At 38.4% G+C, this 26,910-nt stretch overlaps 1 long non-coding RNA gene across 1 annotated transcript; it reads right to left on the bottom strand.

Moving 5' to 3' along the window:
• Positions 1-708: 708 nt before the first annotated feature.
• LOC128315187 (uncharacterized) lies at positions 709-26,372 on the bottom strand. Its single transcript, XR_008297678.1, has 2 exons — positions 25,989-26,372; positions 709-865 (listed from the first exon to the last, which is right to left on the bottom strand). It is a non-coding gene; the product is annotated as an uncharacterized LOC128315187 (long non-coding RNA).
• Between the last annotated feature and the right edge of the window lie 538 nt (positions 26,373-26,910).

Raw genomic sequence — 26,910 nt, 5'->3', positions numbered from 1 at the left:
ATTCACTGTTTTAGCCATTGTTGAGTAGTCGTTGATTTCAAGTCTGCCCCATTTATTTAGAGTGTATTTTCTTTTACTGTCTTTTTGCTTCAAAATTTTACATATAGTTAGTTTTTCTTATTATTTGTAATCCCTTTGGCTAGTACTAATGCTTCTATTTTTTGTGGCCATTATCTGCTTTCAGCTGTGAGAAACTGATTCATATTCTACAATAAACTACTGTTTCTCATTAAATGCTAAATAATAATACATAATGATGGCAGTGCAAGAAAATAGAAGACGGTTTTCTGCCCTTGTAGTGATCACAGTCTAAAAGAGGAAAGAGAAGACAGATTCACATGACTAAAATATGCCTGTCGTCAATTAATTACTGCGATCCAGAAAACACGAAGCATTCAACGATCTGGGGAGGAAGGATTGACAGATACCTTAGTGGAGTGATTTCGGTGAGGGGAAGCAGGGAGGTTTACTTGGAAGTACCTTCATGGAACAAGTGAGTCTTGATGAAAGCGACCTCGATGAAGGTTAAGACATAGAATAGAATGATAGCCTTTGCATATTTGAAAGGGTGTAAGCACCTGATCTTGAAGTTGTCTCCTTAATACTTGACCTTGGAAAGTAAGAGAAGAAGAAGTGAGAGATTTGAGCCCAGACTGAGGACACATCTTACTTTGGTGTATTCAAAGAAGTGAAAGCAATCTTCTGAAATATTTTAATTATAAATCAATGCACACTTTATTGGGCCACATGTATTTTGTTAACTGTAGCTGTTCTTTAGGACTGAAAATAACAAGAGGCTGGATATTTTTCCTATCTGGTACCTTTTCTTGTGCCAGCATGGTCTCGAATTTCAGTGTAGAAAAACCTGAGGAAAATGGAGATGGTGAACATTAGATAAGTTTAACATTGCTATGATATATTACATCAAGTCTAAACACTCCTACTCAAATTTTCTAAATGATCTAGAATATGGCTCCGCAATATCTATTCAGCTTTCAGAACAAGCCTACTCTCAGCCGCTGCCCCTCTGCACACATATTCTTTCCCACAATTATACTTGTCCTCTTCATCTTCAGGAGCTCTCTGCATCCTTTTGGCCTATGTTCACACCTTTATTCTTCAGTAGCCCTTCTCTCAATATTCTGTCACTCTAAATTTACTTGTAAGAGTTGGAGCCACCTAGTTTTACTCTTAGTTATTATGTGGTTTTGGTCTTGAATCATCATTTAAAATATGAACTGTTTAAAGGCAAGTACCATAGCTTCTTGTATATTCTATAGGGATAAACAGGAGGCTAAAACATAATCGATTTCTAATAAAAGTTTGCCGATTGAACAATTGAAGAATAACAATTCCTACATGTTGTGGAAGTACAAGGAGTCAGTGCAGAGGCAGGAGACTCTCATTGCCCTATGTATTCTGTAGGCACTTACTAGTTAAATACTAAGCCAGAGCCACAGTATTGCTATGGAGTCTGGACAATCAACTGTGTCTTCGTGAACATAAAATGCTGCTCACTTGTGAAATCCTCTCCCCACAATGAGATTCTGTTCACCTCCTGAAGGCTTATAGCATTGCTTTTTATTGATTCCCATCTGCAACGACCCAATGCTGTTCTCTTGGTATTAAATAATAGCAATGACAGCAACAGATAACAAAGTGATCCATTCCTTTTAGTGTCAGAATACTCTGAAGGGAGTTCAGTCATTTGTCTGATGGCTTCCTGGTAGGGTTGACCATATCATTTATCGGTCAAGCTGAGGCGCTTCTGAGAACGAAAGGGAACTTTATCAATAATCACACTGGGCCATAGATAAAAACTAGAACTGTCCAAGACAAACTAAGACGTGTGATCATCCTACGTATTAGAGTTTCAGAATTTGCTTCTGGAATAATAAGGAAGGTGATTAGGGTGGAGTGGAGTCCATTATGGTCACTAAATTCCTTTCCCTCCTGTCTTCTAAGGCTACTGGCTTCGTGGTTGTTGTTAGGAATTCCAGACATTAGGAGTTTAACCCAGTAGAATGGCAGCGTAAGTATTTATTCCATGTTTTCCCCCAGTGTATTAAAATTAGTCTTTCTAATTTTAATGGCCCAACCATTTCATTCTTTTTCATTATAAACTTTATATACAACCAACACATTTTTATTAAACTTTCCAATGAGGGAAGTCTCACTCTTCATAAGTCAGGATATTAACACTTTGTTTTTGTGTTTACTTGGTATTGATGCCCATGAGATATTCCTCCGTAGGGTTGCTCAGGCAAATGGTGCAAGGGTGATTTTTACGGAGCTACAAGTATTATTATAATTAATGTTATTGCCATAAATGTGTTTATAACAGAATCATTTGGCTAAATGAAGCATTATTTAACACAGTGGACTTTTTGAAGAAGTAATATTTAGAAGCCTGTTTTGAACCAAGTGTAATCTTGCCATATACAGGAGGCATGATTTTTGTGAATAGCTGGGCTTACCACCTGATAGTAATCGTGGTTTAAATCTATCCCTTCAATATTATCAGAATTATAATAAATCCAGTGGTATTTATAATACCAGTGGTTTAAGTCTATCTCTGCATATTATTAGAATTATAGAAAATCCAAGAAAGCTGTGAATTTACAAACAAGAAGCATTATTTTAAAAGCTTCCAGAATTAGCAAATTTTGTCGGTTGAGACAAAATCATATTTTCTGGGTATAATTTTACAAAAGTGGTTTAAAGGGATATGTGAGGAATGCTCTAATTTGGAATCTTGTCCTTATTAAGTATGCAAGGGCATCATGGAGCCATGAATTAAATGAAAGACAGTATCCTGGGAGTGAGGCAGAGTTTTCTGAAGTCAAGTTCAGTGTCAAGTGAACACGGACTTTTAGAAACTACTCTGCAGCTGCACGGAGACCTTGAGATACATTTTTTTTTTCTCTGTGGCCTGTCACACAATAGGCAATACTGTATTTAGTGCACAGGGAGACCTGCATTAGCCTTCTCTTTACTCTATGAAAGACCTTCTTTCCTCTGTGGTCTGATGAAGGGGTGTGTGTAAGTCCTTTGACCTGAAGGCAGTCCCTCATCCTGTGAACTAGATCACTCCCCCATTCTCTGGGGGGCCTTGCCGACACCCTCTTATCTGTATCCCTTCTCCCACTACACTCCTCCCCACCTCAGCTCTTGTTTCAAATAAAACATTATATTGAATTACATCATTTTCACGAACATCCACATCATTTTCAAAAACTCATCATTGTCACCTCGTTTGCTTAATTATTTGTTGACATAAACAGGATCTTTGGCCCAGCAGAAGCTATAACAGATGGCATCTAAAACCAAAAATAATCAGTAACCTGTCCTGTGGAAGGTGTGAAGCAGCATGTTTAGAAACAAGTGCAGCTATCAGATGGCTTTTATAAATGTCTGAGAAATGCATTCTTCAGACATTAATAGAATAAGGAGAAAGAAGAGATGATCAGTGGGACAAAAAAGGACAACCACACCTTTTTAATTTGAGTGAAGTGTTGTGAGTTCAAAAGGTGTTAATTGTATTTAAAATATTATAGTTTAACAATGTAATATTAACATAGGACGTATTCAATATGACTGTTATTAAATAAAATGTATTAATGATTTTAGTATATTATTATACTAAATAATTTAGGCTATTTATGACTTCCATATATACAATACTAGATATAAGTATATGGACACATGTGTATTTGTAAGCATAAGTATAGCTGATACATAACAATGGTTATCTGTGCCAATGCTTTGCTCTCTCAGCTTTTTCACTACTGTATTTTGTTTCTTAGTTTTTAAATTTTATTGTTTATTTCTTTTTTTAAGAGAGGCAGAAAGACAGAATCCCAAGCATCCTCATGCAGGGCTTGAACTCACAGACTGTGAGATCACAGACTGTGAGATGAAATCAAGAGTTTGATGCTTAACCCACTGAGCCACCTAGGCACCCCATTTTGGTTCTTCCTTTGTGTCAAATTTTCTTTGAACCTCCTCTCCCTTTACAGATTTTGTAAAAGGTAATCACATTTGTCTAATCTTGGGCTAATATTTATATAAACAAAAAAGTATGAAGAAAAATATGAACTCTAGGTCAAACTTTATTGAGGTAACTAAACACTGTGTTATTACACATTATTTTATGTTTGATTTTGTAGTTTGTACCAGTGTTAAACTGTTAAAGTAACACTTTTCTCTTAGCTGTTAAATATACATAATTCATTAACCCCTCTCCCCCAAAAACTCTTCCAGGAAAGAGGCTGCTAAGCATGTTTTAAAAAAATTATTTATTTTGAGAGGGAAGGAGAGTGCGTGCACTATTGAGCAGGGGAGGGGCAGAAAGAGAAAATCCCACGCAGGCTCTGTGCTTGGCTCAAGGACAGGGCTCTATCCCATGAACCTTGAGATCATGACTCTAGCCAAAACCAAGAGTCTGAGCTTAACTGACTGAGTCACCCAGGAGCCCCTTTTTAATTTTTGCTTAATGTTTGTTTATTTTTGAGAGAGAGAGAGAGAGAGCGCGCGTGCGAGCGAGCAGGGGAAGGGCAGAGAGAGAAAGAGAGAGAGAGAGAGAATATCTGAAGCAGGCTCCAGATTCTGAGCTGTAAGCCCTGATGCAGGGCTTGAACTGACAAGTGGTAATATCATGACCTGAGCCAAAGTCAGACCCTTAACCAACTGAGTCACTCAGGCACCCCCCTAGGTGTCCCTTTTTAAAGGTAGCATAGGTTGGGGCATCTGGGTGGCTCAGTTGGTTAAGGGTCTGATTGTTGATTTCGGGTAAGGTCATAATCCCATGGTTTGTGGGATCAAGCCCCACATCAGGCTATATGTTGACAACACATATCCTGCTTGGGTTTCTCTGTTTCCTTCTCTGCCCCTCCCCAACTAGTGGGTGAGTGCATGCGTATGTGTGCTTGCTCTCGCGCGCGCTCTCTCGCTCTCTCACTCGTGCTCTCTCGTTGTGCTCTCTCGCTCTCTCTCGCTCGTGCTCTCTCGCTCTCTCGCTCGCTCAAAATAAATAGACTTAAAAAAAAATAAAGGTAGCATAGGGCACCTTTTCTATGAATGAAGGGTACCATAAATGATTCTGAAATCTTCCAAGCGCCAAACGTCATGGCTTCTCATGAGGCATCTGATCATCGAGGTTAGCATGCTTTTGCTGGGCTACTAGGTCAGTTTCTGAGAGCCCAGGGTGCAAAGGCAAACCTCCACTATTAGAAAAAGGATTCCCTAAATGAACATCATTTAAACAGTAAATACAAACTGATAAATTGTTCGACTGCATGCTGTCAGGTCAAGCTTCACAATATAGAATAGAAATAAATGTAACTGCATTTCTGTATTGAATGCCTTCGATGTATAGGGGCTTTTCCTGTTTATTTCTCACATGGCACAGCAAAATAAGCATGATGGTTTCCTGTGTTACTTCACATGAAGAAATTCAGTTTAGATTAGTTATGGGATTTGCCCAACATTACCCAATCAATAAGTGGTGGAGCCAGGATTCAATTTTTGTTGTGTCTTACTTCACAGACTATTCTGCTTTGGAAGAAAGATAATTCAGCTCTTCCCCAACTAAACTGGTATAAAACAGTATCATTTTTAAGCCAGTGGTCCCTGAATGATTCCTCTCATAAGCATTTCAAATAACATTGTATCATTTGCTTAAATTTTGTACATGTGTGGTTTGTGGGGCTTTGAATTTTTTTTTTTTTTTTTTTTTTTTGGGCCAAGACCTACCTCCTCTTATTGGTGGTGAAGCCGTGATTTATCTGATTGTGAGGCCAGATTATCAAGTAGGAGTGCATGGTGGTGGAGTGTCTAGATCCATGTGCAGGTGCTACAAACAGCCTGCAACCTAAGTCCATCTCTCCTCCTCTTTGATCCTCTCCTGCAGCAGTATGAACCTGAGACACTCATAGTTCCTAGGTTTAATTGGTTTTCTTGAGCCTTCTTCTTCAATGACTTTTTGCCTCCAGAAATTATCTGATTTTGAGGCTACTCAAAAGGGATAGCATAGGTACTCAGTTACACATGGGGAAAATAAAACCCACACCCTAGCTGTTGCCATCTCCCCTGTGTTTATGCAGAGGGCAAGATACTGTTATGGCTTGCTGATGACACTTGCTTAATTATTGGACATTTTATAAACTTTTCCTTAAAAATCTCAGTTGATCTGCCCCATTGCCCTGCAGTGATGCCTTAGAAACTGGGCTCATAAATACTAAGTTATAACCCCCACCAATTCCAACTTGGCATTTAAATCCATGGTTTCAAAAGAACACCATAGTGCATTCCATCATGCCGCCCAAATGATTTGAGTAGAAAATACTGGAATCTCCTGTGTGTGAACATCAGAGGCTTATTGTAAGCATTCCCAGCACATAGTGACATATGCCTTTATAATTACACCCATAAATCTAGGTGTGACCTGTGTAACCAGAGAAGGAGTAGCACAGACAGAGGAAAAAAACTTTTATCTCCACACTTAAGGACTTAGGTGACAGTAATCCTGCTTTAGAACTGGGATCAGCAACTTTTTATTTTATTAAAGTTTCTAAAATGATAAACCAGTTATCACTGGGAATAAGAGAGTGAATGAAGCTGCCTCTGCTTTCCATTTCTCCATTCATCTATCCATTGGTTATTTTTATCAGGGGTATTGTTTGTCAGGCATTTTCTAAGTGCCTTGGATAAAGCTGTGAACAAATGGAGTTAATGTAATAAATTACAATTATGATACATAAAATGAAGGAAATGTGATGAACATTTTCAAATATCAAAGTATAAAGGGAAACTGGATGAACGTCAGAACAGGTAACCATTGACGAGTTCTAATTGTTTGCCAAAGCCACTTCTTGAACATAGGACATTCTCTGGGCCTTCGGGGTGGGGGGTAGATTTGAACATAACTGTGCAATTCTAGACTCTTCTAGATAGTGACAGATAATCTTTCATTCATCTCAAGATGAATCTTTCTTTCATCTCAAAGGTGGAAAATTGATTTCACCATACTGTCCTGTTCAAGCTAGAGTCAAGATTTTCTAACATTTGGGGTGAAAAACCTGTCCAAGCTTAAACCAAGTGGCAAAGGCAGGATTGTTGTCTCTGGAACTTAGAGCACATTGTTCAACCCAGAAGGTGCACAAGGAAGTGCCCTCCCAAAGTCCCTGAAAAGAAATTGCCTAGCCCCCGAGTTTTCATGGACACTCTCAGGGTAAATCTAGGAATGAGGGTAGACTTGCCTATCTGCTTGAGCACTGTAGTCTCTAAAAGAGGGAGTACTTTGAAACTGTAGGTTATGGCTAGTGGCCTGGGAAACTACTAAAATAATGGCCCTTCTATTTAACTTTGAGATGGTCTCTTTATCTTGTGAGGATGACTAACATTGAGACAAAAGTTGCTATGCTTGATTACTTTATTCAGCTAACTGCTTTCTTTGCCCTGTCAGTGGCCTAGAGATCCCCTAATGGCTAAAATTGTTTTGAATAACATATATCAACTGATTAGGAAGGTGTATTGATGTATATTAGTATTCCTATTTATTATGTGTCAAGTTCCTTGACAAGGATATCATTTGTGGATTTTCTGGGATAAAAGGTCCTCGGTTCACATCAGCCTCTCCCCAGGAAACAGTTCCTTTTTTAAAAAACTTTTATTTTATAAATATTTTATTTTGAAATAATCTCTACACCCAATGTGTGGCTCAAACTCACAACCCCAACATCAAAAGTCGCCTGCCCCACTGACTGAGCCAGCCAGGCATCCTCACAGTTCCTTTATAACACATGAGAGGTTTTCTTGGCATTGTCATTAAAGTTTGTAGGGAGTTGCTTGGATCAGATATGGCATGTACTCTCTTTCTCTGAGGAAGCAAGTAAAGAGTACACGGAAATCTAAGCACTTTTGTTGACTGTACATAGCTTCTTCCTACTGGGGCTCCTTTTGTTGATGTTGTTCTGAAAAAATGCCTGAAGTAGAAAATGAAAAGCTAGAGTTGTTTTAGCAGTCTGCTTTTGTGCAAACAGGCTGAGAGTATATTTCAAAAAGGAGCCCTCTTGGCCAGGCATTTGTAGTATGAAGGTCACATTCATCATTTGTTCTTTGCCCAGTTGACCAGCTATGGTGATTGGTCCTTGCTCTTTGGACTGTATTATCAGCCCAGCTGTAGAAGACTATGGCTCAGATGCTGTACTTGTATCATGAATTCTTTGAATTTTATACACAGACTGGGAATTTTTTAAAAACTTTAGATTTGCCTGGACCCTTTGGTAAAGCCCTGAAGTTGTGTCATCCTGTCCTAATTCCTGGTATAATGTACTGTTGAATCCATATCATGTACTTCCCACCCTCTCCTAATCACAGGGACAGCAAGCAAGGAGAGAAGGGAGGGGAGTAGAAGCCTCAGACTTGGAGGGACTCATGAAGAGAAGGCAGGAAGTCACAGTATTAGGTATCCTCTCTCTCAGTGAGGCTTTCAGACTTTATCCTCATTTCACCAGTCTTTCATTCCCTGACTTTTGCCAACTCTTGTCTCTAGAGCAGAAGGGAACCACTTGACTCCTGACTCAAGCTTTCTGGATGGCAGCACCATAGTAAAAAGCAATTGATAGATTTCTAACAAGTGCAGGGAAAACAGCAGCGTGGCCATTCCTCAAAATTTTCCTGCCTATGAACATTATTTAGTGTACAGTCATCTCCAACATCTATTTAAGACAGAAGCCAGATTATCTAGAACACTTGCGTAGCTTGAATCAACCTTCTGCACTGTCAGAAAGAATGTGCCTCTGAAGATGATGAACAGGATAAAAGAAGGCTTTATTTGCCCCAAGTTGTCCCCTTCTTCTCCCTGCCCTGGAACCTGATATTTATCTTATTCATTAACTTAACAAACCAATATGAATTGAATGCTTGCTATGTACCACTATGCTAGGTACTGGGTTTGTAGCAGTGAACAAAGCAAACCTCTCTTACACCCCTGCTCACTACTTCTTAGAACTCACATCCTGATCAGAGAAAACAGAATGTACACTATAGAAAAATATGTTATACTGTACATTAGAAGTTAACTGTGTTGAAAAAAACTAGGAAATGCTGGACTGGGGTGAGGGGAAGTTTCATATATATTTTTAAAATTTTTAACAATTTATTTATTTCAAGAGAGAAGGGGTTGGGCAGAGAGAGGGAGAGTGAGAATCCTAAGCAGGCTCTGCACTGTCAGCACAGAGCCCAGTATGTGCTCAAATTCACATACTGTGAGATCATGACCTGAGCAGAAATCAAAATTCTGACGTTCAGCTGACTGAGCCACCCAGGCACCCGGGAAGTTTCAGTTTGTTTTCTTTTTTCTTTTCTCTCTCTTCTCCTCTCTTCTCCTCTCTTCTCCTCTCTTCTCCTCTCTTGTCTCTAGCTGGCTATTTTTCATTGTTTTATATAATTGATTGGCAACCTAGCTAACATACACTGTATGCAGTGTACTCTTGGCTTCCCGAGTAGATTTCTGTGATTCATCACTTACATACAACACCCAGTGCTCGTCCCAACAAGTTCTCTCCTCAGTGCCCATCACCCAGTTTCCCTGCTCCTCACCCCCAACCATCATCAGTTCTCTGTATTTAAAAGTCTCTTAAGGTTTGCCTCCCTCTCTGTAACTATTTTTTTCCTTCCCTTTCCCCATGGTCTTCTGTCAAGTTTCTCAAATTCCACATATGAGTGAAAACATATGATATCTTTTTCTGACTGACTTATTTCACTTAGCATAATACCCTCCAGTTCCATCCATGTTATTGCAAATGGAAAGATTTCATTCTTTTTCATCACCAAGTAGTATTCCAACACACACACACACACACCACATCTTCTTTATCCATTCATCAGTTGATGGACATTTGGACTCTTTCCATAATTTGGCTACTGTTGATAGGGCTGCTATAAACATTGGGTTATATGTGCCCCTATGAATCAGCATTCCTGTATCCTTTGGATAAGTTCCTAGTAGTGCTATTTCTGAGTCGTAGGGTAATTCTATTTTTAATTTTTTGAGGAACCTCCACACTGTTTTCCAGAGTGGCTGTGCCAGTTTGCATTCCCACCGATAGTACAAGAGGGTTCCTCTTTCTCCACCTCCTTGTCAACATCTGTTATTTCCTGAGTTGTTAATTGTAGCCACTCTGACCAGTGTGAGGTGGTATCTCAGTGTGGTTTTGATTTGTATTTTCCTGGTGAGGAGTGATGTTGAGCACCTTTTCATGTGTCTCTCAGCCATCTGGATGTCTTCTTTGGAAAAGTGTCTATTCGTGTTTTCTGCCCATTTCTTCACCAGATTATTTGTCTTTGGGGTGTTGAGTTTGGTAACTTCTTTACAGATTTTGGATACTAACCCTTTATCCAATATGTCATTTACAAATATCTTTTCCCATTCTGTCAGTTGCCTTTTAGTATTGATGATTGTTTTCTTTGCTGTGCAGAAGCTTTTTATCTTGATGAGGTCCCAGTAGTTCATTTTTGCTTTTGTTTCCCGTTGCCTTTGGAGACCTGTCAAGTAAGAAACTGCTGCTGCCAAGGTCAAAGAGGTTGTTGCCTACTTTCTCCTCGAGGATTTTGATGGTTTCCTGTCTCACATTTAGGTCTTTGTTCCATTTTGAGTCTATTTTTGTGTATGGTGTAAGAAAGTGGTCCAGGTTCATTCTTCTGCATGTTTCGCCAGTTCTCCCAGCACCATTTGCTAAAGAGACTTTTTTCCATTCTATACTCCTCCCTGTTTTGTCGCAAATTAGTTGGCCAAATATTTATGGGTCTAATTCTGGTTTCTCTATTCTATCCCATTGGTCTATGTGTCTGTTTTTGTGTCAATACCATACTGTCTTGATGATTACAGCTTTGTAATACAGGCTAAAGTCCGGGATTGTGATGCCTCCCACTTTGGTTTTCTTTTTCAACATTACTTTGGCTATTCGGGGTCTTTTGTGCTTCCTTACAAATTTTAGGATTGTTTGTTCTACCTCTGAGAAGAATGCTGGTGCTATCTTGATTGGGATTGCATTGAATGTGTAGATTGCTTTAGGTACTATTGACATTTTAACAATATTTGTTCTTCTAATCCATGAGCATGAAATGTTTTTTCTATTTCTTTGTGTCTTCTTCAATTTCTTTCATAACTTTTGTATAATTTTCAGTGTACAGATCTTTTACTTCTTTGGTTAGGTTTATTCCTAGGTATTTAACGGTTCTTGGTGCAATTGTAAATGGGATCAATTCCTTGATATCTTTCTATTTCATTATTGGTGTATAGAGATGCAAATGATTAGGGAAGGTGACATTTGGGCAGAGTCTTTTTTTCCTTAAGTTTATTTAATTTGGGGAGGGCAGAGAGAGAGGGAGAGAGAGAATCCCAAACAGGCTCTGTGCTGTCAACGTAGAACCCAATGCACAGGTCTCCACCCCATGCATCATGAGTTCGTGACCTGGGCCAAAGTCAAGAGTTGGACTCCTAGCTGACTGAGCCACCCAGGCCCCCCCATTTAGGTAGAGTCTTGAAGGAGATAAAGGAAAACCATGGATATATCTGAGTAAAAAGTGGTCCAGAAAGAAGAGAAAGATATTACAAAAATGGTGAGGCCAGGGCATGCCTGGAGCATTCAGGGGACATATAAGAAGCCAGTGTGGTGGGTGCAGAGTGGGCAAGGGAGTGAAGAGAAGATGAAGTTAGAGAAGTGGGTTGTGTAGGGTCTTAGAGACCTTGTCAGGGTTTAGTTTTTCTAGTGAGAGGCAGAGATGGTGGAAAGTTCTAAGCAGAAAAGTGGCATATTCATTTTGGGGGCTTTAAAGGAATAATTTTGGCTGTGGTGGTGAGAATGACCTGTTGGGGGAGGATGAGAGTGGCAAAAGTAGAGGCACTGACACCCTCCGTAATCATAGTGAAGAAACTGTTGCAATGATAGGGGTAGGTTATGATGGTAACTTGGACGAGAGTGAAAGTAGTGAGAGATGGTCAGGTTCCGGATGTCGGCTGAAGGTAGAGCTGGCAGTATTTCATGATGGAGTACATGTGCCGTTAAGGCAAGGAAGAAGTCAAATAGAAGTCCAAAGATTTTAGTCTGAGGAATTCAAAGAAGGGAGTTGCTATTAACTGGTTGAGGATAAACCTATAGGTAGAAAGTGTTTGGGGGACGGGGAGGTTGGAGAGGGGAGAAAAGATCAGAAGATATTGCCCTGAAAACCCCATATTGTGAATACATTTATCAGGCTTATTCTTTAAGTTATTTTCATAAGTACAAAGGGGAAATCTTTTGAAAAATGGGAGGGAGGGGGAAGGAATGGGTAATTTGGTGGCATGGTTCTAGAACCCACGAATACATTTGTCAGCTTAGCAGAAGGTCTTGGACCATGAATAGCATACAGACCCTGTGCCATGAGATGCTGAGGCTGCTCATGACCCTGGATTACCCCCGCATTCTCTTTCGGTTTTATTTATTTGTTTTTTAACTGAAAAATGAAGGTTCTTAATGTGTATGATGCGTTTCTCTAACATCTTCATGCCAGGATGCCCTGCAGAGAAGTGTGAATAAGAGCTAAAATGAACCATTTCACAATTTTCCTCTCATTCATAAGCTACCATTTTAGGACTTGACGAGTTAGGGCTATTGTCTAGTTAACCAAATCAAGGCAGACAACCAAAGCGAGTAATTGAATTTTGGAAATCTACTTTGGCATCTCTATTATCAAGTTGGACCATCTGTCTTGATGAGATTAAAATGATTACTACATCTCTCTTTTCGATGTTGAGTATACACAACTAGTGTTGCTCTTCATGTATACCCGTGCTTAAAAATACATTAGTAGGCATAAAAAAATGGAGCTTCTTTACATTTTGAGAAATACATTTTATCATGTGGTGTAATTGACTTTTGATGTCCTTTGGGATGTGGTAGAATATTTTGGGACCAGAAGTCAGAGGATGCATCCCAGATACTACTGTGGTACTACCATCCTGTTGTGCTAAGTATGTAGAATGCTACATTACAAGCTCATCTGATAGAATATATGAGATACGCTAATCATGGGACAGATAAAACTTCTGGCATCTAGCCACAGTGTGTTCTGGGCCTATGAGTGTGCTACGTACTTGAGGTTGCTGCTATGTTTATGAGGTTCTACTGTATTCTATCTTTTGGGCTGAGGACTTTCCTTTGAAACTACTTGTTGAGTTGAACGGGCTTATGTAGCCAGATATGAAATCATTGTGAATTCTGCAGTTGCTATTAAACTCAACATTGCTCCGACGCTGGCATTCCAAGCACACAAGCAGTTAGGCAAGAATTGATTTTTGCCATGGATGGGGTGGGGGTCTGAGCAAGCACCTTGGTCAACAACCAGCTCTGGAGGGGATGTGAAACCCATTATTGATCCAGGGCTGAGAAATCAGTGACTGTTGTATTATATAATTATTGATGGAGCCAGAAAATGCCACGGGCAAAGCACAACTTACTATTTGTTATGCTGGATTGTCTCTCTCGTCTGTGTCAGGCCGTTGTGTTCTGCTCTCATGTTCCCATACCATGTTTATTTATACTATGTGCAGTTAGCTTTCATATTTCTCTTGTGATTCCATCTTGGAAAATGAATACTGGTTTTGTTCAGGGGCTGTAAAGGAAATAAATTTTCCTAGACACTTCAATGGGCCTGAGCTAAATACTAAAGTCTGGACAAAGGGAAGATAGGGCACCAAGAAAGATAATCAGATCAGTGTGGAGAGGAAGAGCCTCTCCTATGTGGACCACTTATACCCATTCCTTCTTCTCACCACATTCCCCAAGTGAGAAGGACACAGGTGGTTGGTGTGACCTCGTGGTGGTGAATATTGATTGAGTACCTACTATCTGTAAGGTCATGCAGTAGGCCTCTAAGGAGGGGAGAGAGGTTTGATAATGAAAGATAACACAGTTGTAGTCCAGATTCTGGATGAATTGCTCCTGTGTAGCAGTCCATAATCCTTTGTTCAGTTTTACCCACTGCTAGCTCGCCATCTTTCTTCTTTCCCTTCTTCTCTCGGGTGCTGTTCTTTTCTTTGTACTTATCAGCAAACTTAGAGCTCCTAGATAAAACACTGGCTTCTTCTATGATGAATGTGCGTCTTTGATTCCACAGTTATACATCAAATTCATGAACGCAGAACAAATGTGTGCTACAGACAAGGGGCCTATGAAGCAATCTTGACCGCTGTCTGGCTGTTTGAATTGATATATCTCTGGGCTACAGGGATATGGGGAGTCTATGGGCAGTAAAAGGCTAGCGGCACTTGTAAATGTTACAGTTCATGGTCACCAATTGGCTTCTGTTCATAAGTAGTTAGGGAAAATGTTAAATTGCATTTAAGGTCTTAATCAAATGGTTTACGTAACTGAAAGCTGCCAGTGAAATTAGGGTATCTTAGTATTCTTGTAAAGAATTAAAGAAGAGACACCTTTGAGATGAAAGTTAAGTATTGAATGATCAAACAGCCTATGCTAAAAGAAAGGGAGTCAAAATTAGATTTAGGGGAAATGTTTTCTGTTATTTAGATAATGGTGCTGGACTCATAATAAAAATGTACTTTATGGGTATGAGCATTAAAAACCTTCACTCATAGATGCACAATGTAGAGATTCAAATTATTTATTCTGTAATAGCTTACTTGAAATTTCTTGGAAATAAAAGTAAGTGTGGATTCCTCAGTGCCAAGTTCAATGTTTTAATGTTCAGCTGTTAAAAAGAGTTCTTTGGGATGAAAACAAGTTACAGCTGCTGCCCATGTTGCTTATGTATGGATAGTACAACACTACTGTGCAATTCCTGAAAAAACCCGTCTTTAAAATGTGTACTCTGAATACATCTATGAATGCTTCCTGGTTTTTATGGGAACTCTTTCATTTCAGAAACCATAGAGCTATCTTCAATTTTTACTACGTGCATTTAAATACTTGCATGAATGTTGTCTTAGAAACAACCATGAATTAATCTTTAGTTCCTTGATTTGTTTTTGTTTTGCTGTCCTGAATTTCCTGTAATAAGAATTCTGCTTTTAAAAATTCCAAGATTAATTTTGTTCCTAAATAGTAATCTAATTTTTTATTCTGATATGAGAAGTGAATTTGCAATAATATGGTAACAAATGACTAAAACCTGTGTCAAAAAGAAGCAAAATATGGTTTTTTTCTTTCTCCTTATAGATTGTCTGAAAGAAGCTTAGGCAGAGATAAAGGAAGAAGCAAATCAAATTGAATAATAACAAATTCAAGAAATTTGCTAGGAAAAACTTTTCTTAATACAGCAAACACAAATGTTTAGAACCAAAGATTCAGGCAAAATATTCCATTGTATGTGCTCACCTTCAAAACTCAAACTCCTACCCACAGGCATGAGTTGTTCCATTTCTAAACCATTTCTCCCTTCTGATTATAATCTCAATCACCAAAATATTAAATATGTGAAAGCTGAATTAAATTAAACATTGTTTGATTACTTTTTCCCTTTTTTGAGCATTTCATAACCGTGTGTGCGTGCGTGTGTGTGTGTGTGTTTTAAGTTGGGTATGATGCAGTGTCTATCTACGCCCAAAGATGAACTTATTGGAAATGTTTAAAACATCCATAGTTGACTAATTATTAAAACTAACTTAACACTATAATAAGAAAGACATTTTGCCCTATTTCTAAGCTTTGTCAAATGCAAAGGGAAAAAATAATCAACATCTTGCAAAAGCAATTGGTCAAAGTTATTAATGAGGCAATTCTCTCTGCATAAGGCATCATAGAAAAACTAATGAGAGAAAATGTGACAATAAATTGCAGTCTACTTTAAATTATGTGACATTGTTATTAATAAAAGAGTCAACTTCAGTGGAAGAGATCGACTTTCTGTGCATTACAAGTACAAATTTCATACTTTGTGCATTACAAGTACAAATTTCATACTTTATGTATTGTATACCACCATGTTCTTTTATCTTGAGCCAGAGCTGAAGTCTGTTTTTGTGGACCCTGAGGCCTTTATAATTTCAGGGTCTTTTCCTAAAAAAAAATACCAAAAACTTTCTTTTGAAACACTTATAAAAACTGAACATATTGGCAGGGATTTCCCCAGGATCTTGGAACAGTGCTGTGCTAGTGAAGGACCCTGAAATTTTAGCCTTCTTGCTTTCATGATAAATCTGATTCTGTCACCATTCTTTTATTTGAATAATCAGAAATTTTAAATATCTGATATTAATATTCAGGTATTAACCAGTTAATTGTGTGTTCACTGTATTAGTGTTACTCTAAATGAAATAGCAAATAGACACATCTGTGTCAATGGCTTAACACGATAAAAGTTTATTCAGAATATATTTGAGAATGTAGTACCTGGATGGACAGCCATTTCCTAAATGACATCTCTACCATGAAAGGGTAAATACAAATATCATGAGCACTCATAATTCCTCCCCCCCTTTAGAACCTATTATGTATCAAACACTGTAGATATAGGTACTATATCTGACATGGATTCTATACTCAAGTACCCAACAGTCTAATAAATGAGATACTGTGTTTACAAATGGCTCTAATGCAGAGTGAAAGAATTAGTATATTCAGAAGAAAATTAATATATTTGAAAGATCATGATTGAAAAACTCAGTTTTATTAATATTTAAGGGAATAGATTCATGCTTTCCACATGTTTGGAAGTTTCTTAATTCATTTAAGAGTTTATACTACAGGGATTTACAACTTATGATCCAAACTTAGAACTGTCTTCTAATACGAGCAGGCGGAGTTGACAGCCAACAATAGGTGATCTTTTCCTATTATTATTATTTTTTTTATTTACTGTTGCTGTATCTGCTTTAAAGACCTAGGAAAGAGAGTTAGTCTGGTGGGAAGGAAAGGAGAATCACCCCGCAGCTCTTCCACAAATTCCAGCATCTCCTTTGCGTCCTTCCTGTGGGATGTTAGAAGCATTTATGATGAGCTGTAGCAAATTATGCCAAGTTATAAAGAAACATCCTAGAATGAAGGATTGAAATACGCTTTGTAGAGGAAACATGCAAATTTTTTAAGCAGAGATTTTTCATATCCCATTTCAGTTTAGCCAGAGAAAACAGACCCTTTGACAAATAACAGAGCGCTTATATAAAATCACAATCTGTTAAAGGTCCAAACTCAGCAGTTCTTCCTTTCCCTTGAATCTCAATTCTCTTTCTAGTCAGATGCATTCAGCAGCTTGGGCCTATAGTCCCACAGCAGTCTGGGTTTGGGGTGGATGCCTGCCTTGACCAAGTGTGCAGAAGTCCCTTCACCAAGGCATAGTTATCCACATCTCCTGGGTTACTGAGCTCACAAGCCTAGTTCTAGTGAACTAGAACAGAACACCTAGTTTTTGACAGATCAATCTAGACCTTGATTAGATACCAGAGAGAAACTCCTTGGGAAAGTGAGCAGCTTGGCCAGGGGGAGATGAAGTAAAGGCAGGGAGGTGTCTGCTTGCTAAGTCTTGTGCTCCCTAAGTCCTTAATGTACATGCAAGATTTAAACCTTAGCATGGACACGATTCATGTAGGTGCTGCCATCTCAGCTTGAAACCTGATGGATGGGGAGGCCCTGCCAGTGTCTCACCCGTGTAGGTGTCATCTCTGCACTTACGAGCACTTCCTTAGTTATGGCCAGGTTCCACCTAAGGGTTGAGACGTTGATATTTGCCCCATGGCTTGTTTTCAGTATGGGGGAGATGATGAATAACATGAGCTGAGTAGATTATATAGACTCAACTGAATGAACGGAGATGCATGGAAGACCTCTGAACTAAGTAGAAAGCTGAGCCAGACATCCAGACCTAGCTCCTGGGCAAAAGCAAGCAGCGGGCAAAGAGTACTGGGGTTAGGGCCCTGGGATATTGCCTTCTGGATCTTACTGAGTATGAATGATTGCTGAATGGTGAGGCCGAGGTGCTCCATACCTTTGTCCCCAGTTAGCATTACAGCTCAGGAACTAGAGTAAACCTTTTTGGACAGAAGAAATCATCAGTGGAAGACAGTGTGGATTTGAGGAAAGAATATAGACTGGATTCAGACTCAACCACCTATTATATCGTTTAATAGTTGTGTGACAGTTGACAAGTCCCTTAACTCATTCAGCCTTTAGTTTCCTTTTCCGTCAAGTGGAATTAATGATTCTGACTTCGACAAAGATATTTTGAGGATTAAATGAGATAATATATTTGCACCAGGTTACTAGTGATGACTCAAAAGATAACAACAGATATTCTTTAATATAGCTGCATACAGTTCTAACTGAGCTGAATACTAATTTAAAGGGAGACATTTTTGACCCCATTTGTTTTTTTATGTTGGCTTTGAGAGCGCCAGAAATGGGGGTATGTTTTAAGATGGTATGCAGCTTCTACTGAGTTTCTTAAAAAAAAATTGTACAAGTAACAATTTAGTGGAGATTTTACTCTTGAATATCTATGCCAACTGCTTGAGTTTTGCAGGGGAAGTATTCCCAGGGTCTTAGTATCTTGGCGAGTAGAAAGATCATTGAGGAAGCAAACTCTGAAATGGCTGTGTGCATGAATAGCTAGCAGAGTCCTTGGATGACAGAGAAGTATAGCATACAGATAAGGTTGCCCTAGAGGTCTCTCTCGCTCTGAGAGGTCTTCACATTAATAGTGAGGTTTGGTGAGGAGGAATATTGGATAATAAGGAGCATATATGAATTTCCTTCCCTTGCATCACTTGAGTTTTAAGGCATTTATGTAATTTCAGTCTGAGGCAATCCTATACCTACTAATTTGGGTATAGATTTTTAGCTTCAACATCAATTGTGCTTCTCAAAAAGATGAAAGATACATGAGCTCCACGGCTCCTGTCTTCAATTCTCTTTTTCAGTTTTACAGACTTTCAACAGCTTTTCCTCTTTTCCTCATCTAGTATCAATCTCTTGGCTCGCCCACCTTTCTGAGACAGAGAAGGGATTTTGCCTGACCCTGAAACTGGGGAACTGGCCCATTTTGAATAAACTGAAGCCATCTTCACCAGCCCTATCAATGATCAGCAAAACCTCCAGATGGTGCCCCTACTAATTGCCATCGCTTATTATTGAAGTTACAGTGAAGGACCAGAACATCAATGACCAGAATGACTGAAAAAGGACAGTGAAGTATCATCCCTCAAGAACTGTTACTTGGCATGGCATTGGGCACAGGATTAGTGAAAATCTATGAGTGTCCTATGAAATTGTTATAATCCATTAAAAGCTAGACTTTGGTTAAGCAGTGATGCCAAGGTGTTCTCTTTTGTCAGAAACTCGTCAATGGCTTAGAGCAAGGGTCAGCCAACTTTTTATGTAAAGGGCTAGAGAGTAAGTCTTTTAGGCTTTGTGGGCCATACAGATTCTGTTGCAATTATCCAGCTCTGCTTTTGAAGCATGAAAGCTGCCACAGACAATATGTAAATGATTGAGTGTGGCTGTGTTCCAATTAAACTATTTACAAAAGGCAGTGGGGGAATACATTTTGCTTATCATCCTTAGTTTGCTGATCCCTGGCTTAAAGTCAGAGGTGGAGCAGGAAACTGATCCAGTCAACCTTCTCATTTAGAGATAAGGGAACTGAAGTCCAGAGAGAAGGTGAATCAAATAGCTAGATAGGGAGTTAGAACCCAATTTTTGAGTCCCCTTACAATAGGCTCTCCTTTATACCATTCTGTGTCTTGCTTTTTAATTAATCTTACCCTGGGCCCATCTTCTCAGCCTTTAATCATGACACATAGTCATTTCTGATCCTGATACTGGCATAGGACATTCTGAATCTAATTATTTTTAAAAACAGAAACACCTTAATTTTGAAATACACTATTCTTGTTGAAACTGCATGGGAAAACCACTCTAAATTTGAGTGGCATAATTTTTACTTTAAAACATGAAGTCTTGGGCACCTGGGTGGCTCCATCAATTGAGTGTTGACTTTGGCTCAGGTCATGATCTCATGGTTTGTGAGTCTGAGCCTTGCGTTGGGCTCTGTGCTGACAGCTCAGAGCCTGGAGCCTATTTCAGATTCTGCGTCTCCCTCTCTCTCTCTATCCCTCCCCTGCTCACACTCTGTGTGTCTCTCTCTCAAAAATAAATAAACATTAAAAAAAAGCAACACATGAAATCTTGTAGGAAAGTTTTTGCAAGGATTGCCTGAAAGCCCCTTTCCTTTAATGCTTTCCATTCATTACCAAACATCCTAAGTCTGATGTTTATCTTAAGTTTACGACTGAGACCTACATAATTTTTAGAATGAAGTCAAGAATGAGGCTTTTAGTATGAGGGCTTTGTCCTCTTTTCATTTTACAACTTTGGCCTAATTATAGTTGACTCATTTGGAGGAATAATATGTTTGATGAAACAAAGGACCTGGACAGAGGCAGTGTGATTACCTCAGAGAAATTCTATAATGTGTATATGTTTAGTTCCTATAGCATTTTCACTCCACTTACCAATAAATAAAAGATTTGGGATAATTTTCAAATATGTTTCATTGATGTAAGAGGCATCCATTTAGATTTGTACTTTATAGTTCTCTCAGTGGTGTGGGTCTTCCTATTAATCACAAAAGCACAATGAAGTGCTTCTTAGGCTCCGGGTGTACAACACAATGTAGAGTGCATTTTTGGCCATTATCCAGTTTATTTGGTCAATGTAGACAGTCTAGGTAATTGAGGACCTAAATTGGATTTTCTGGCCATAATTATCCCTGTTTGTTCTCATACATCCATCAAATTTATCAGATAATTGCCTTATAGCTTCATTTTGTGTTATCCTGACTCAGGTTGGTTAAAAAGGAAGGAGGATTGGTTTGAGATTGAGGAGCCTTGGGTCTAGTGTTTGTGAGACCTTTGGGCAAAGTGTTTATCATCTCTGGAGTTTTCTTTCTGGATCTGGTCCTGCAAAGGGTCATATCTGAGGCTGCCTTCAATCTGATTGTATTCTAGGGCTGGATTAGGGTTACATTGCTGCAACTATTTGGTTTCGTTATATGTATAAAAAATATATATAAGGTATACATATATATAAAAATACATATGGTATACATATATGTTTATATATGCATATATATGTGTGTGTATATATATACACACACTCATCGTATTTAATTGAATGGTATACTTAAAATATATATGTATATATAATACACTTAAAATATACTTAATATATATACCCTGATACACACACACACACACACACACACACACTCACACACACATTTGATTGAATGTTAAACTTAAAAATAGTTAAAATGGTAAGTTTTGTGTTGTCCTTTCCCCCATATTTGTTATTAAGTTGATTTAGGGAATCACAGAATCCATCTATCACTTCTAGAATGAGTAATCTGATTTTGTGATCTTAGTAACTAAAAGAACTAAATGCGTCTTTGTTTTGGTCATCAAGATAACTAGATGAGATTGCCCATTGGATAGCTGATCTACTGCTTATCACAAGACTATACTGTTTTGACAGAGGGCTAAGCAGAACCAGCCCTGATGGCCTGGACTCCTTCCAGGTTATCCAGGATGTGTAGGGGAAGGAAGAAGAGACCATACCATTAAGCTTCTTCGGTATGGCAACTCATAATCTTGTCCACAGCAAACCAGTGTGGCTTTCCCTTCAGGCCCAAAGTTATGAGCTGACCTCTTTCATTTGCATCCTGGATAGGAGGAGGAAGACAAGTGATCTAGCCAAAATGAGTTCCAGGTAAACACCAGTATTCTAAAAGGTATAAAGTAGCTAAATGCTTCATACCAGGTAGTACCATGGATCATAAAGGTTAATACATGAATTACAGTATAAATTCATTAACTTACCAGAATCTTATAAGTGACCTAAACTTAGAATCTTGAGAATAAACTTAGAGTGGAATTTAAAGGAAGTGGCATTAGTTTCTCCCTCCTTTATCAGTGCTTGTCCTTCCCAGTTTTCATTTCCCTTGGCTCCTGACCTCACCAACCCTGACTACCTTGATATTGCTTGCCTATTTCTCTACATCCTTTACTCCCAAATCTGACTAGCTTGTTCCTGATTGTCTCATCTCTGTTCTTTACCAACTGTCAGCTTCTGAATGAACCCTTTTCATCCTGCACTTTCCACCTTCTGCAATTTTCTGCTCCAGCACTGTGAAATTCAGAATACAGTTATCTATGATTTGGAAATCATTCATTCTTGGAGAGGGTGGGACTCCTTTTTATGCCCCAGTGGTTATTCATTTGGCCAAGGGCAATTAGAAGAGAAAGATGGGAGGGAATGTGCAAGTGTCAGGAGGCCTCTACGCTAGTTTTCAGCAGCTCTGAAGAATTAAAACACCCAAGAGAAGTGAGAATATTATTCTGCCTTGTAGCTTTCCACCTCAACTCCACTGGAGACTTATAAAAACAATGACACCCTATTTTATTATCAAGTCACACCAGACCCTCAATATTCCTGGATAGTTAATCTGTTATTGCAAAATCTTGACATTGTAATTTTTGTTCTGTTCTTTGATATAAAACTGGATATGTATGTAAAAACAAAGATATGGTGGTTTTGGCTTAGCTACATAGAAACATTAAAGCTCCTGCCTTATATGCTTGCTATTTAAAATATTTTGCTACCAGTGTGCCTGGGTGTCTCAGTTGGTTAAACGACCAACTCTGGATTTCAGCCCAGGTCGTGATCTCACAGTTTGTGAGCTCGAACCCTGTATCTGTCTCTGTGCTGACAGTGCAGAGCCTGCTTAGGATTCGCTCTTCCTCCCTCTCTGTTCCTCCCTTGCCCCTGCTTGCTTGCTCACGCTCTCTTTCTCTCTCTGTCTCTCAAAATAGATAAATAAACTTCAGAAAAATATTTTGCTACCGTTGTAATCACAATTAAACCACTGACTCCAAATCTTTGCTTTTCTAAATATTAATGTCAATAAAATGTTTAAATATTGTAGTGGAGAAAATAACTATTATTTTAATCAAATATGATCAAGGATGAGAACATTATAGTTTAATTTTCCAGTGAACCTTAGGTTTGATTGATTACTATGTGAAAATAGTCTGGGATAAATGTGCCTCTGAATAGAATTTAGGGACATGCTTTCCTCTGTGATGCTCCTCATTCAAGCATGGTTTTCTGGGCTCCATCCCTTGTGCTTTAGATTAAATAAGCATGAGGTGGAGTCCAAGAATTTTCACTTCTAACAAGTTCCAGGTGATGCTGATGGTACCAGTTAGAGGACTACACTCAGAGAACCACTGTTCTACAGCAGCTGTATGGGCATTTTTTTCAGTGTGTTGTTTTAATACAATAATATATTTGCAGATCTATTTAGAGATCTTTATAGTAATTTATTTTTATGATCCTATTCCTTTCCTAATATTGGTCTCTGTGAAGCTAACATGGACTGTCAGGTGGCTAAGATTTCATTAAATTTGGGGAATAAAGGACCCAGCCTCTAGACGGTAAAGTCTAACTATTTTTCTCTAAATTTGACCAATCATGATTAAATTTATAGGTTGAGTCTGGTGTTGAGTAAAGTTTTCAAAAGCAACTTGCACACAGGTTATCTGACTATCTTCTGCAGCCCAGATTGCTCTATTTTCTGCCTCTTGAATTTGATTTGTGCCTGTTTTCATCACTCCTGTTGCCTGGGTACCTGTTAAGCAGGAATTCTGTGTGCTTAGTCACTCAAATGGAGAATAAAGGCACTATGGAACACAAATAAGCTGATTAGAAATAAGTTCTGTGGACTGAATTAGATTGGAAACATGTACAGGGCCTAAAATTACTTAAGAGAAATAGGACACTAACCTGAACTATATTTCCTAGAAACAGCAAAAAGCATAAGTGATTACAAAAATACACTGTGTGGTCATTTCTTGCTCGGACAGGCTTTAACAAATCATTTACGTTAAGAAACAGTATTTATTGTCATGTTGTTCTGGCAACATATCAGTTTTCATTAAGCTAGCTCTGGTGCAATATAGTAACAACAGATGCTTTAGCAAACTTGAGATCACGGGCATTCTGGATCCTCTGGGATATGTGATGGTTTGAAAAGGCTGCTTGCACATTAGGGAGGCCTGAGGTGAAGGCTCAGACTTGTGGGGGTGACCCAGAGATGCCTCCTGTACTCATAACATCTGTGCATTTCATTACACAGCCACCTGTCACCCTGGCAAACTTCTGAAAAGTCCACACTATTTGGATTACTTTCTGGTAAAAAATCAACCTTGATACTGAGGCTAAGACTTCCCCAATTTAATTCTGTAAATTATTTTTCCTTATCTGATGTTATTCTGTTCTTGACAAATCTATTAGGACTAGGATAATGAACCATGAGTGTTATTGACAATAATTTTGCCCTTAGGAAAAGGGGATAGTATGTTAGAAACAGCCTTATTTAAAATAGAAATCAAATTGATGAAGTTAATCAAATGAGAAATTCAGAAGTTTATGCTACTCACACTCCTATTTATTCATAGAGTAGAATGGAAAGATGAGAGCTTTCCTATTTTCTCAATTCTCAACTTGTTATCCCTTAACTTAAAATACATTAATCCAAAGAAAAAACTTTCTATGCCGACTGAAAATAGTATTGCGATTTAAAACTGTATCATCACTTCAGTTGTGTCTTATGAATCTATTTGCTTAAGTGACTTCCATCAGTTGACTGATGTAATTTCTTTAAAATCTCATCAGCAGACACATGTTTCTTGAATGGTTCATATCATAGCCTTAAAATGTATTATACTTTTCAGTTTGGGAGGAGAAATTGCTTTGCATTTATATCAAAACCAAGTCCTGGGTTGCAGTAAAAGATTGACCTAGTTATTGAAAATGATGGCAAGAGAATGAGCTAATGACACACACCATTACTGTCTCCCAATACCTCTCAGCAGAGAGTTGGAGAGTCCAAATTCCAAGCCACATTCTTCTATCTTCAAATCGTGGTTGTTTTACACTTTGTCACGTGGATGCTTTATTGCTGTCTTCAGGGAGCTTACACAACAAATGCGACAGAGAAAAAAACCTACACCCATCAAAAATCAAAAGAATGTTGCTAGAGAGCCACTGCAATATAAATTATGTATATGTGTGTGCACAAGTGTTTACTGTGTGGATTTATGACACCCCATGAGGCTTCTTTTTGGTTTTTTTTTTCTTTTATTTTTGATAGAAGTTTGTTGTTGTTGTTGTTGTTTAAAGTAGGCTTCATGCCCAGTGAGGAGCCCAGTGTGTGGCTTGAACTCATGACCCGAGATCAAGAGCTAAGACTGAGTCAGACACTTTACCATCTGAGTCACCCAGGCACCTCTCTTTATTTTTGTTCTTGATAAAAGTTTATGTTCCTTTCATCTTAAAGCTTATTAGGTACATCTTGCTTATTTCCTGAAAATTCAGTGTTCTTGGGCCCATTTTCTGGATCCTTGTCCTTCCTGCAGGCCTCAGGCCCTACCTGATTGACCCTAGTCCTTCACCTTACAGATAAGCAAACACTATAGCTATACCCAAATACACAATAGTTAACCAAAGTATTTAGTAAGTTTTTAGTATGTACTAAGTCACTTTGCACAAAATTGATGATGGGAATTCATATTTATTGTTTACACATGCAGAAAGATATACATATTTATTTCCCTTTAATCCTATCACTGTTTTATAAATATTGTACTTAATCCATCAATAATACAACATGCTTTCATTAATATCAAGAAATAATTAGAAAACATTTATGATAATGATAATATTACTTTGTACAAATATACAAACCCATTAAACCCTTAGGGAAAATCACAGCTGGTAAGAACCTCAGATGCCCTGTCTGCTATAAAATAGATAGTAGGCTGCTGATTTGACATTTAATGGAAAATTAAGCTAACTAAACAATACTTTGAAAACAGGCAAACATCTTGACCTTATATCTTATAACAGGTTGTCTTTACCTTTGAGTCCTACCTTATAAATTGTCTATGTTGTACTGATTCTCCTAATGCATTCTAGTTTCAAATCCTTTTAAAAGTTGTGTTCTGACATTTAGATGTTGACAATGGCTTTCAGTGACAGGTCAAGGTTTTTCACTGAGACTTTGCCACTTGCCTTTATTGTTGGTTCGTGGATGCTGCCATACTAAACTACTGGTTCTGATATGTATTATGACTCTGATTCATGTCGCACTATTCGTACATGTTTCCAAGTAACCATTGTGACCACACAACTACATATATGAAGTTAATGTACTTAATCTAAAGGTATTCACCTCAGTCCACTCAAAGATTTATACTGTATATGGCTATTTATGTAATGTGGCATTTCTTACATAATTGCAAGGAGTAGTGTGTTTAGAACTCCCAGATTTGATATTGTGACTATGGTCTTCACTTCATGCTGTACCACTGACGGTGACAACTTGGGAAAGTTACCTGCCTGATTGCCAGTTTTAGCATCTGGAAAAATATTAACCCATAGAGAAATTTTAAAATGGATAACTTAATATGGAAGCATTTAGTATCCTGATGGTAACAGACCAGTTTCTCTGTAGACCTAATGTTTTTCACTCCTGTCTGTTCTTTCCATCTACCCATCCTTCTTTTTATCAACCTGAAATCTTTCATTCTTTTTGGTTATATCTTGTTTAAAGCACCATGGCTCTGTTTATGTTAGGGTTACTATGTACGTATCTCTCTTGAGGACAAGGGACTTGACTTATTGCCTTGTACTGCACTGTGGCTGCTTTTCGGAAAAACCTGCATGATAAATACTTGTTTTAATTGGATTGAATTTGTGATTGAGTCAAATTAATGACTTCCCAGGGAAGGTATTCTCTCGTCTCTCAGATTACCCCGTTAATCTTTGTAATCTCACCACAGGCTCGTGTGTG

The sequence above is a fragment of the Acinonyx jubatus genome, chromosome C2 (genome assembly GCF_027475565.1).
Source record: "Acinonyx jubatus isolate Ajub_Pintada_27869175 chromosome C2, VMU_Ajub_asm_v1.0, whole genome shotgun sequence".
In the NCBI taxonomy this organism is placed as follows: Eukaryota; Metazoa; Chordata; class Mammalia; order Carnivora; family Felidae; genus Acinonyx; species Acinonyx jubatus.
Note: the sequence above shows the minus strand (reverse complement) of the source record. Positions and strands in the feature narration are given on the sequence as shown.